Source organism: Ursus arctos, unplaced genomic scaffold, assembly GCF_023065955.2.
Source record: "Ursus arctos isolate Adak ecotype North America unplaced genomic scaffold, UrsArc2.0 scaffold_4, whole genome shotgun sequence".
Classification (NCBI taxonomy): domain Eukaryota; kingdom Metazoa; phylum Chordata; class Mammalia; order Carnivora; family Ursidae; genus Ursus; species Ursus arctos.
This window is the reverse complement of record NW_026623056.1, coordinates 19,907,351-19,919,570: the sequence shown is the minus strand read 5'-3', so window position 1 is coordinate 19,919,570 and position 12,220 is coordinate 19,907,351. Positions and strand designations below refer to the sequence as shown.

The 12,220-nt window shown below is 47.1% G+C and overlaps 1 protein-coding gene and 1 long non-coding RNA gene across 20 annotated transcripts in view; one reads left to right on the top strand and one right to left on the bottom strand.

Moving 5' to 3' along the window:
- LPP (LIM domain containing preferred translocation partner in lipoma) overlaps nt 1-4,601 on the bottom strand; it is a 655,397-nt gene extending 650,796 nt beyond the window's left edge. For 9 of the 19 annotated variants that reach the window (XM_057306896.1, XM_048214795.2, XM_057306898.1 and 6 more), the window contains exon 1: nt 3,932-4,020. The gene's annotated coding sequence lies outside the window, so the exon portion shown is untranslated. Of the gene's footprint in view, nt 1-3,744; nt 3,861-3,931; nt 4,021-4,522 lie in introns of those variants that run through there. The other 10 variants (XM_048214798.2, XM_048214806.2, XM_048214799.2 and 7 more) reach the window with 4 other exon arrangements.
- Nucleotides 4,060-11,573, top strand: LOC130542688 (uncharacterized). Its single transcript, XR_008957400.1, has 3 exons — nt 4,060-4,190; nt 10,958-11,140; nt 11,255-11,573. It is a non-coding gene; the product is annotated as an uncharacterized LOC130542688 (long non-coding RNA).
- The last annotated feature ends 647 nt before the right edge of the window (nt 11,574-12,220 follow it).

Sequence of the window (12,220 nt, the reverse complement as noted above, 5' to 3'; positions counted from 1 at the left end):
TCATTTTCTCATCTGCAAAATAAGACCGAAAATCATAAAGCCTCCTTTAATCAATCAGTATGAGAATTACATAAGCACCTGGGAAGCACTCAGAAAATTGTCAAAATTATTATATTATTATTACTGTTATTAAGAAAGAATGATAAAAAGATAAACGTTTTCCAGCTTCAATTCTGTGGTTTACCTGCTGCCAGGCATGAATCCCATTAAGCCTCCTGCCACCCGCCCACCCTATTCACAGACAGTGAGGAGAGATGAAGTCCTCATCAGCACGTCAGTGTTCTGTCTCACTTCTGTGACCTGCAAAGGAATACACCAGCCAATCGCCCCGTGCATCCAGGAAGTGTGGACCAGACTCCCATAATACACTTCCGTTCCCTTCTCCCTTGCCTCACCTCTACCTCATACACACCTCCCCGCCCACAGATTTCCACCCAGATAGCAGCTTCCCACCTGCAACACAGCTTTACCTCCTCCTTCCTCACCTGGGTTTCTTCCAGCAAGGCGCAGCCTTCCAACGCCATATTCCTGAGAAAGTCCCCACCAACACTGACACACACACCCACCCACCAATGCACACACTGCACTACGACTCCTAATTACTGACCAGGGTCAAAGTCTCAGGTTCACTCAAACAGTTAATAAATGTGTTACTGTGCTTCCTGCATTACCATCCAAATACCTAATCCCAGCTATGCTTCCAGAACCCCTGCCCCGGCGCCTTCTCAAGTCAATCTCTAGAGAAGCATGTAATGACCCTTTAGCCTACAAGATAAATTTAAATCTACTTAGCAAATTAAATTTAAATCTGTTTCCCACAGCCCCCTTCACACTGCTCATTCCAAACACAGCCTCATGCATAAACCTTCCTTATGACTGCATATGCCTAACGCATCCACATCCGTATCTTACCTGTCCTTCTTCCACATGGGCAGGTCCTACTCAGCCCTAAAGACTGTCTTCAGACACCACTCCCTCTGTGGTTGTTTCCCTGAAGTCAACCCTCCTCAGTGCAGAGCAGCCAAAACATACCCTTATAACAACACACACACACACCTGGGCTCCTCAAGGAGGACAGAGGCTGTGTTCCCTTATCTTTGTCCTCCCAGGGCCAGCCAGTTGAAAGAACTTGTGCACCTCACGCACTGCTCTTCTCCTTTCTGTGTAAAAATTAGCTGTGTGTTCCATCCCCTGCTTTTACCAGGTCACCAGGCATCTCTGTCTTGACCAAAAACCCATCATTATCCCAGCATCTTAAGCCATAGTTCTGGAATCAAATCCAACCAGATGCGTCCCTGTTCCCAATTAACCGGTGCCAGGTTCACAGTGAAGTCAAGTCACATATTAACACCAAGATCAAAGTTCTGGGCTGTAATTTTGAGCACATCTCTAATTAGCCATGTGACCTTGGGCAAAGGTTCACATGCTGATGACAATGTCACCAGGCCCAATTCTCGGGGGATTGTTTGATATCCAAATGGAATATCTGATGGGAAACTGTTTAATCAAGTGCAGAGCCTCGCACATTCATAAAGGGTATAATGAACAAATTTTATCAAATCTAACCATCAACTGTTAAGATGTACCATTATCAACTTAGAATGAAAAACTGCTCAGCTATGACACATCTGTGATTATAAGAGAACCCAATTTCAGTCATATTAAAATGTGAAGTGTGTTTTAGAATTGATGAAATAAAATTTATTTGTCTCAGTAAAATACAGAAACCTGCTACAAATTTTTCAGATCTGCCAATGGCCCATAATAGGTACTTGGTAATATATGCCAAGTAAATGAATGAACACCCACTGAGAATACTCTCAGGCCAAATTATTGCCTCTCTCGCTGGAACTGGGCAGCAGGAGGCCTCCAATGCCAGTTCCTCCCCCTCTCAATCATGTCCCAGCCTGATAAAAACCCTCCAAAGAGGACTTCAAGTCATATCCAAACTCCCTTCATAATGAAGACTCCTCTCCACCAACCACTGCTTGGCACTGTCTACCTTCCCAGAACAGTGACTTCTCCACCAGAACATGTCACCACAAAAAGTCCTACTCAGTCCTAGCCATAGTAACCAGCGCAGAAACTCAGCTTCTCCTCCTTCCAACCATCCCCAAAGCCAACTCTAGGCCCACCCACTGCTTACAAGGAGCAGGAGCCTGGGCATATGCCTGACCCAAAGGGCCCAGGCCTGTACCCTCAACCATTCAGACAGCTAACCCCAACTACTCATCATCTCCCATCTAGAGTCTACATTCTAAACTATAAAAACCTGGGTGTTATGGTACACACTCTTCCTCTTAACTGACCCATGGGGCTGGCAGGCTGGTTGTGGAGTGGACAGAACCCTATTTCGAGTTCTGGGCCCCCCACCATCCACCATTACTCACTGTAGGCTTCAGAACTAGCACCCACCTCCTCTGGGCCTTTATGTTTGTTTTCCTACCTGTATGAGTGAGGGAGGGTAAGGAATTGGGGGTGGGGGCAGTTAGCTGCTTTCCCCCTTTTACTTAGAGACTTCCCTAAAATGCACACGTGCCGGGAAAGGTAAGCCATTAAGTCACTAACACCTTAGTGAAAATGAGTTTCATTAGGAGGCAAACAATTTAGAAAAGGGTATTGGAAACAAAGTTAAGTGAGTCTGGTACTACGAAAGTAGCTCAGGGATGACCCCACATTTTTGCATTTTGTGTTGAGGACGGGAAGGCAGTGGATCCCTGGGAGGGGAAAGGAAGCCAGAGAGCCCTTTCAGTTCCCGGAGCACTCCCAAGTCCCAAAGGCGTCGCTCTGTCCAGTACTTAGACACAATTCCACCCTTTATCTCATCTCATGCACCCCCTCCATCCAACACTATGACCCTAATACAGTCACATTTACAGTTACATCTCCACTCCCCACATTTTCTTTAGTTTTCTCTGGTCTGCATTCCCCACCCCCACCCCCGCGCAAATGGCCTTCCTGTCGCTGGCTGGCTTCAGGAAACCCCCTATCCTTCAAAGCCTTGATCAAGCGCGGCCCCTCCAAAGGGGGGAAATAAAACTCCTTTCCTTAAGCGCCTGAAAACTTTATCCATGCCTTCCCCCCGCCCCCGCACTCCGCACTTTATCTCGGGTCAGCTTAGGCACCTCGGTTGACTGCGCGCTCCCTGAGGGCAGGGACTGAGGCCCACCAGCCTCTCGGATACCCCGCACACCCAGCACAGCGCGTGGCACACAGTGGGTGCTGGAGAAATGCTTGCAGAAAAAGAACCAGGAGTTGGGAACCATCTATGTCAGCTATGGCTCGGCCTCTAGAGAGTGACTCCGGGGAGGCCCTCCTTCTCTCTGGGCCTCAACTGAGCCGACTGTAAAATGGGGGACTCCAATTACCGGGTTCCTAGGCCCTTTCCACTGTGACAACTGAGATTCCGCGAAAGCTCCTAGCGGCTGGGTGTGGCCCCGCCCCCTGGACGCCCTGAAAAGCCCGGGCAGGGGGCGCTCAGGGAAGGGCGCCAACCCCGCCCAGCCCCAGGTCAGCGCTTCCCGAAAACTCGGGGTCCCCCTCCCCCATGCGTGCACCCCGTGATTGAGCCGCGGCCGGCACTTCCGCACCACGGGCCCTGGGGCCCGGGCTGGGCGCGCGCTCCGCGCCCTGCGCCCCGCGCTCCTGCCTCCCCGGAGGCGCTCGCGCCCGGGGAGGGCCGGGGGTTCCCGAGGCGCCCGCGAGCAGAGGGTGGGGGGAAGGAAGGAGGATTTGCAACAATACCTCGGGGAGGAGGCAGCCGGGGCAGCGGCGGCGGCGGCGGCGGCGGCGGCTGGAGGCGGAGGCAGAGGCGAAGGAGGAGGTGCCCGGGCACTCCCCCTCCCATTGTCCCCGGCCCCGGACAGGCCCGGCCCCGCGCCCCGCACCGCGCCCCGCGCCCCGCGCCCCGGGCCGTGCAGCCAGCCCTTACCTTGCAGCGCCCGGCTCTCCCCTGCTCGCTAACGCTACTTATCCCGGGAAAGCTCGCGCGGGGCCCGGGAGCGGACCCAGAGACAAAAAGTGAAACTTCGGCAGGGCTGGAGCGGCCGCTGGTTGGTGCCTTTCCCCCTCCTTCCTCCCCACCGTCCCCACCCCCTCCCCTCGGGCTCCCGTGCGGTGCCCTGAGAGCTGGAGGCTGACGTCAGGGGCCTGAATTCCTGACTTTGCCTGCACGCATTTGTCCATGTAAGGTATGGGAAAGCGTGTGCCCGCGGGGCCGCCGCGCCGCGCTCGCCTGGCGGGGGAGGGGGCGCCCGCTGGGGCTGCGGCTAGTCCAGAAGGTGGGCGCGCGGAGGGCATGTTACTTCCTGGGAGGAAGAGGAGGAGACGCGGGGATGCAGGGAGCTTGCAAAGGAGGAAGGGAAAGAGGGAGGTGTGGAGGCTTTGCCTGCACTGGAGGAAGAGGAAGCAGACGTAGAAGGAGGAAGCGGCTGAGTGGAGGGGCTGCTGAAGAAATGGGGGGACCGTGTCTACTGTGGAAGCGCCAATTTAGGGCTCTGAGCCTCAACCCAAGAGATCCTACCATGGAATTCCCTTCTGAGATCTTGCTCCCGAGCCTCGCCTTGGATTCCCAGCAACACCCAGAACCTACTGCACGGCAGAGCTGGCAAAGACCAACTTCCCAACCCGCCCACTTGACACAGGAGAACACCGAAGCCCTGGGAGGAGAAATGACTTGCCCAGGGTCATACACAACACAGATCCAAGAGCAGGACCCGGATGCTTAGGCTTCCAGGGATGTTTCCGCCGCCAGGCAGGGCCCTGACTCCCTTTGTCCCACTGAGCAGTGACACGGGCTACGTGTCCCTGGACAACGCGGCCCACCCTGTGCAGAGCTTGCCAACTTCTCTTGTTCCCCGAGTCAGTTCCTGGAAGGTTCTGATTGACAGCCCTGAGAAGCAGCGACAATCAGTTGCTTCAGGGCAGTTTCCTCTGTGCTGTAGTCAGAGGAACCCCTGCAGTTTAGCATTTACTTCCCAGCCCTGTCCCGGAAGCCCAGAAAGCTTGCTGTGAGCTTACAGCTTCAAAAAAAAGAAAAGAAAAAAAAAAGACTGTGAACTGGGTGAACTGGTTTGAATAGAGGCAAGCCTGTTCTTGGAAGGTCTGAGTCGGATTTTTTTCCCTCTGACCTTTGTAAATATGAGCAACCACGAAAATCACCATTTATTTTGTCAAGAGGTTGTAATGTTCGGCAGCTAGTGCCTGGAAGACGCTCCAAGGCTGAAGACTTTGTTTCTGTGTATTTCTGGCCTCCTGGCACCTAAAATAAGCAGCCCTCACCTCAGCACATCATCAAAGTGCTTTTTCACAGGTTTATTAGGTCTTTGTGTTGGGTGGGACAAACTGTGGTCCCTCTTTAACACCTGAGGATAAAAAAACAGGTCAAGTGATTTGCCCAATACAAAATAAACAACTGAGCACATGAACTCACTTCCCCCCCATCCAGGTCACATGACTAATGGGGGGGGGGGAGGGTGTTCCACCCAATAAGGAGGCCCTGACTCCCAGCAGGCCCTAATTCCCATTCATGGATGTTGAGAGTACCTATTCTTGAAACATCCAGAACTTGGCTTTTCTTGGATTTGGAGGAATTTTTTTCGACCAAGAATTAAAGAAGTGAATGTAGAAACACAAGTTACTAAACTTACCATTTCTTGAGCACCATCTTTGTGCAAATTCTTTTAATTCAGACATTCCTGGGTTTAGATTACTTAATCTCTCTTCCTCTCAATTTCCCATTCCCTGCAAAAATTGAAAATAGCAGAGATAAGGTAAAGAGTACCCATGCCATGCAATCATGAAACATTTTTTTTCTTTGCAACTAATATAGTTTGAAATAGGAAATATGAGCACTTAAAAGAGATTCTGTCCTGGGGCTTTCAAGAGATCAGATCCTATTACAACACAATTCACTTAGTCTATCTTAAACATTTCAACAAACCCGTATTCTGAATGCTGTTGTTTAACCAAAAACCCCAGGTATCACTCAAAGTAAGAATGGGTTCACCCAATCCCCATTCAATATAACGGGACTTGACCAGCATTTCTTTTTTCTTTTCCCTAGTAACCCATTTATAAAGAATAATAGGTTTCTAATGAGGATTAATAAGATTTAATAAGGTATAATTAGAGTCATTCATTTCCTCCATCATACACATTATAAGAGTGCTGTGTTGGATCCAGAAATGCTACTAATTATGTGGAAACTGTTGTATGGGTGTGTTGGGGAACTATGTTTCTTCTCCTAAAATATTGAGGAATTGCTCAGGTGGGCATGGTGTTAGCACAAGCATTAAAGTTAATCAGGAAAGATCATTTCGACTCATGAGGCACTCACCAGGAGTATAAGAAGCAAAGTCATAAATCGGATGCTTGGTCAAGGGCATGGGGTGTAGTCACCAGTGCAAACCCAGGTCAAAAGCCTCATTCTCATTTGCTGATCTGGTTTCTTTTGTATTCTTACTTTTCTCAACGTGCCCATTAAAACCTGCTGTGTTCAGGGACTTAAGAAAGAAGGAAACATTGTGTAAATTTGCAGACTCAATGCCAGAAAATACAGGATTACCCATTCAGAGACTAAAGGAAGCACAGGATTTCAGGGCGGGGGCAGAGGTCATGTGATCTGAGGATTGCAAACTGGAGATCTGGAGGCCTACAAAAGCATTCTCACTGTTCCAGTGATGGCACAAAAAACTTCCAGGAAGGCAGGTTGTGGTCCCACCATTCCCTTCCATCCGCTATAGCCCCTTACCCGAAAGCCTCTGTGTAGCTCCTGGCAGTCCAGTCTCCATGCTTAGGAGAAGTTAGGCAGTGTTCTTAAGATTTTTCATATGCATTTTATTTAACCTCAAAACCTTTCTAAGATCTGCAGTATTATTTTTCTCTATTTTGCCCTTTTGCCCACGAGGAAAGTAAAGCCCAGGGAGGTTAAGTAGCTTGCTCTTAACACAGAGCTAGTACGTGGGGAAGCTGAGACTCCCACCTGAGCCCAGGCAGCCCCGCACTAGCTCACCCGCTGCCGAGCGGCCATCTGGTCTGTCGGAACGCTCCAGTGTGCAGAGCTCATCATCTCCCACAGCTGACCAAGAGGAATAGCTATGAAGAGGCTACAGGAGAAATACTACAGGCAAGAGGGGCAGGGAAGTTGGAAGCTAAACACCAACCTGATGTTGCCTCTACCCAGCTTAAACGCATCAGGCCAAATGCCTTGGTGTGGTTAGCACAACCTTTCAGCCCCATCTCTGCCCATCCTGCCCATGCCACCACCCTGCGACCAACGGAGGTCATGTGGTTTTGCAAACACTTTTTACCTGTCCACACTCATCTGCCTTTTCATGGGTTCTTCTTTCTCACGGGAGTTCCCTTCCTTCTCCATCCACCTGGCAATGCTTACCTAACCTCTTTGGACTCCCCAAAAATGTCACCCCCTTTCTGCCCCTACCACCACCTCCAATGGATGCATTGCCCCCAAAAAATGTTCCTATCACTCTGCTTACCGTCAATCCATGTGGCTCTGGATGATGTCATTGGTCACCTTGTCTTTCTCTGCTACTGGACTGAGGCTAATTTGTCTCCGAGTCCTTAATACAGTGCCTGCCTTGATCATTGTACACAGCCAACTGGTTTTCCCCCTCCCCGCCTCCTCCTTCTTCTTCCTGGTCAAAGGCAGAGGATTATGGAGGAGGTAAAGGACCTATGTGTTTAAATAAAATCAGACATCTCCTTCAAGAGATGAGGGCTGTTGGTCAGCAGACAGAGCAAGGGAGAGGAAGAGTAATAGAAGCCTGAGCATTTGGAAGTAGAACCAGGATTGGCAGGGGGTGCAGGGGAGAAGAAGATTAGTACTCCTTTCCCTGCCCTGCAATTGCTGTGTAACCTCATGGCAAGTCACTTTCTCTCTGGTCTCAAGTTCTTTATCCGTGCAGCAGGCTCTTGGATGTGATATTCTTGTATACTCTCCCAGCTCTTCAATTCAACGCTACTCTCAACCTATTGCCCAAATCCATCTTCTCAAAGGGGAGCATGCCACATTATCCTCTGAAACTTATAAAGTTTCATGATATCAACTGCATTAAGTCTGAACTCTTCCCTGTCCCTTCCTGGTTGGGTGATCAAGCCCTAATGGGCTGTTCCACAGACTGCACCTGCAGCCCTCCACCATCACCACCATGGACACACACGGGCACACACGGGCACACACACTTGCACACAGAGCTTCCAGCACTTTTTGCTTCCAGCTTTTTCTCATTTAGTCTCCTCCTCCTAAAATACTTTCCTGGACCCATTTCCACAACTGCAGATTTTACCTACCCTGCCAGCTCCCTTTCAAGCAATCTTCTCCCGGTGGCTCCTTGCCTCCAGACCTTCTCCATTGATATGAAAATAACCGCTCTATCCTCTAGAAAATGTATATACTTGATTGTCCATTGCATTGTAAATTGTTTTAGGTGTGCTTGATCTCTTCTTTCAAACATAAAACGCTTTGCAGTAGGTTTCCTCCCCAGCAACCAAGGCAGAATTTAGGACTTAGGACCAAATGCTATTCAGTGAACGAATGAATGAATCCTTCATCTTGGCTAGAAAAGCAACACAATTGATGGCTTCCCTCTGGAAGATCAGTCACATTATCTTAGACCATGACTCTGGGCAGGGGCTGCGAAGGATGAGGAGGAAGGAAAGGGTGATTTCTCATGTATTACAATGCGCCCTTGTGTGCACGGATTTAGGCCTTCCCATATTTAGCATGTATAAACTTCATAATTTAAGTAAGGATAGTGTTCCACTATAGCAATAGACACAAAATTAAAGCATTGGTTATTTTGCCACTTCATATCACATAAATTCTTAAAAGAACACCCAAGTTTACCTTTTTCCGTGAAAAGCTAAGCACAAGTGATGGTTTTAATATTTGATGTTCCTGCTTTATAATTGAACTTCGTTCTCTTCCTAAGACTGTTGTACCAGTGCATATGCAAACAGGACCTCTGGCCAGGTCAGCTAAGCGTCAGCCTTTTGTAAAGAGATGAAAACTTGACATGGTAAACAGCAGTGGTAGGCTTTTTGTAAAGCGTTAAAGATAATGAAGCCATTTACAAAAGGCTTGTTTACTCTGTTCTTCACACCTCATTGTACAATGGGAAAAAATAATCTCAATGTAAAAAAAAAAAAAAAAAAAAAGGAATACATCATCAGACTTCCTAAACGGATATTTCTCCCTGTTTTGAATACTAGGCCTTTTCTTGAGGGAAAATGATGTCACAATGTCTCCTGGCTTAGAGGAATCAAGCAAATATGGACACACAGTGACTTGTATCTGCCCCTGGATTTCTGCACGATTTTACCCAGTTTTCAAACCTGGCTTTCAGCCAGTAGCTGTAGAGTAATCAGTGTTTGCATTTTGCCAGATCACAGGAGCACATTATCTGCATGTATTTGGCCTATTCCAAAACTCAGCCCCTTACACCAATCTGCTGGCTTTGGCTTCAGGTAAGCCCAGAACATACAAGAGTTGGGACCATGCCTGGAAGCCAGTGAGCTCAGGGGTCAGGCAGTTTGGTCTGACTGGGGGCCAGTCTGTGGTGGCAGAAATGCAGATGGATGGAGCTTTAGTGCCTCTTGAGTCCATTATCAATGAAAAGTTTTAGAGACTCCAAAACACAAAGAGAGGTGGTTTACAACACCCTTTTATTCTAACAAGTGTCTGCTCTACACCTACTAACTGTATTAGGCCTCGGAATTCAGTGTTGAGAAAAATGGACACAACACCTATCTTACATGCTAACACAAAGACAATAGGTCATACCAATTCCAAGGAAAGGGTCGGTGAGGTTGCTTGGCTGAGACTTCCCAGTGGACCACTGGATAGTCTGGACCTGACACTTCAGCTGACAGCCTCCCAATGGAACAGGTGACAGTGAGCCTGGAGATAGACCCCAGGACTTGCTGGGAGAACACCAATATGGAGCACACATTTTTGTCTTCACAACAGCAGCAAGGAGGTAAAGGACGCTTTCCAAAGGTTCAATCTTTGCGGTCTTGGTCTTAATGGCCTCCCTGGCCCCTAGAACTCTGTGTGGGATTATATGACTGCTGAAGAAGGTCTACTAGTTCTTTATGATCTAGGAATCCAAGAATATGCCTTAGGATGTGCTTTGCCTCATACATAGCTGCAATACACATCCTCAGGCACTTCTGGAAAATCCCAGCAGATATCACGGTAGGAGAGAGCATCTCTGACCAACAATAGGGATTTGATTAGATTTATATTTTCAAGTATAGTTTTAAGTGAATGAAAAGAGGTCCACAGTATGTACTTTGACAGTTTAGTTAAGGTATAATTTATATACCATAAAATTCACTCATTTTAAGCATACACATGATTTTTAATAAATTTATGGAATTATATAACCATTACTGCATTCTAACATTAGAACAGTGCTGTCATCTCAAAAAGACACCTTGAACCCATTACAATCATTCCCATTCCAATCTGCAGCCCCTGGCAACCCCTAATCTACTTTCTGTCTCTATAGCTTTGCATATTCTGGACATTTCATGTAAATGGAATCATGCAATGTGTCGACTTTTATATATGGCTTCTTTCATCTAACATAGTGTTTTCAAGATCCATCTATGCTGTAGCATGTATTAATACTTTGTTCTTTTTTATGGCCAAATAATATTCCACTGTATGGATAGATCATATTCTGTTTATCCGTTCACTAGTTGCTGAATGTTTGGTTTTTATCCACTTTGGGAACGTTATGAATGATGTTGCTATGAACATTTCATGTACGACTCTTTGTGTGGACATATATTTTCATTTCTCTTGGGTACATGACATTTTAAAGTGGAAAAGAAAGTACAGATGTATGAAAAAGGGTCTGAAAGATTATGAACCAAGGTTTTGAAAGTGGTTATCTTTTTTTTTTTAAGATTTTATTTATTTCTTTGACAGAGAGAGACAGCAAGAGACAGAACATAAGCAAGGGGAGTGTGAGAGGGAGAAGCAAGCTTCCTGCCGAATAGGGAGCTCGATGCAGGGTTCGATCCCAGAACCCTGGGATCATGACCTGAACTGAAGGCAGACACTTAATGGCTGAGCCACCCAGGCACCCCTTAAAGTGGTTTTCTTTAAATGGTATGATTTCTTCTTTTGACTTACCTAAATTTTCTTACAATAAACATATATTATTTTAAATGGTCCTATGTGTCTATAATAACACAAAGACAATAAAGTACTTTTTTTTTAAAGTAGGCTCCACACTGGGCTCCAGTGCAGGACTTGAACTCACAACCCTGAGATAGACACCTGAGCCAAGATCAAGAGTCAGATGCTCAACTGATTGAGCCACCCAGGTGCCCCAATAAAGTGCTTTTTTAAAAGGATTTTAATTGTTTATTTGAGAGAGAGAGAGAGCGTGAGCACAATGGGGGGGAGGGGCAGAGGGAGAAGCAGACTCCCCACTGAGCAGGGAGCCTGATTTGGGACTCGATCCCAAGACCTTGAGATCATGATCTGAGCCAAAGGCAGATGCTTACCAACAGCTACACCGCTGAAGTGTTGTTGTTGCTTTTTTGAAGACAAAAAAACAATAATACATATTTGGAAAGTTGCATTCCTTCTTTCAACAATTGAATCTTCTCAGGAATCCATGCCAGATGGTTTGTGTTGGGATATGATTTTGAAATATTCAATCAGATTTTTACCCATATTTCTAACCTTTGGCCCTTTGCTCACCCAATTAGCTTAAGACATTCTTTGCAAGTGCATTCCCAGAGGAAGGGTGGGGTGGGCTTCAAATTGAATGACACTAGATTTCTCCTCCTTTGCACAATAAATTTAATTTTACTTGGAAGCTCTCGATTATAAACAATCTTCAAATTTTCATGTCTTACTTTTGAGTTGTGGATTAAATTCATATGCTGTGTAAGTTATTCAGCCTTTATTCAAGAGCCTTCAAGCTCAGAATGGCTTCAAGACTTCAAGAAAATGTCTTCATTGCACATGGCCCAGTTTTCTCTTCACACCTCCCTGTTTCCATCCCTGATACACCAACCTCCCCAGTCACAACCCAGGGTCATTCTTGACTTCTCTCTCTCCCCAACTCCTCTCCCCAATTAGTTGTCAAGTCTGGTTAATTCTTCCCTAAAAAGTTCTCTGCCATTGTCCTCTTCTTTGAAGTTAGGTTCCCGTTATTTGCTGTCCCATCATGTATGA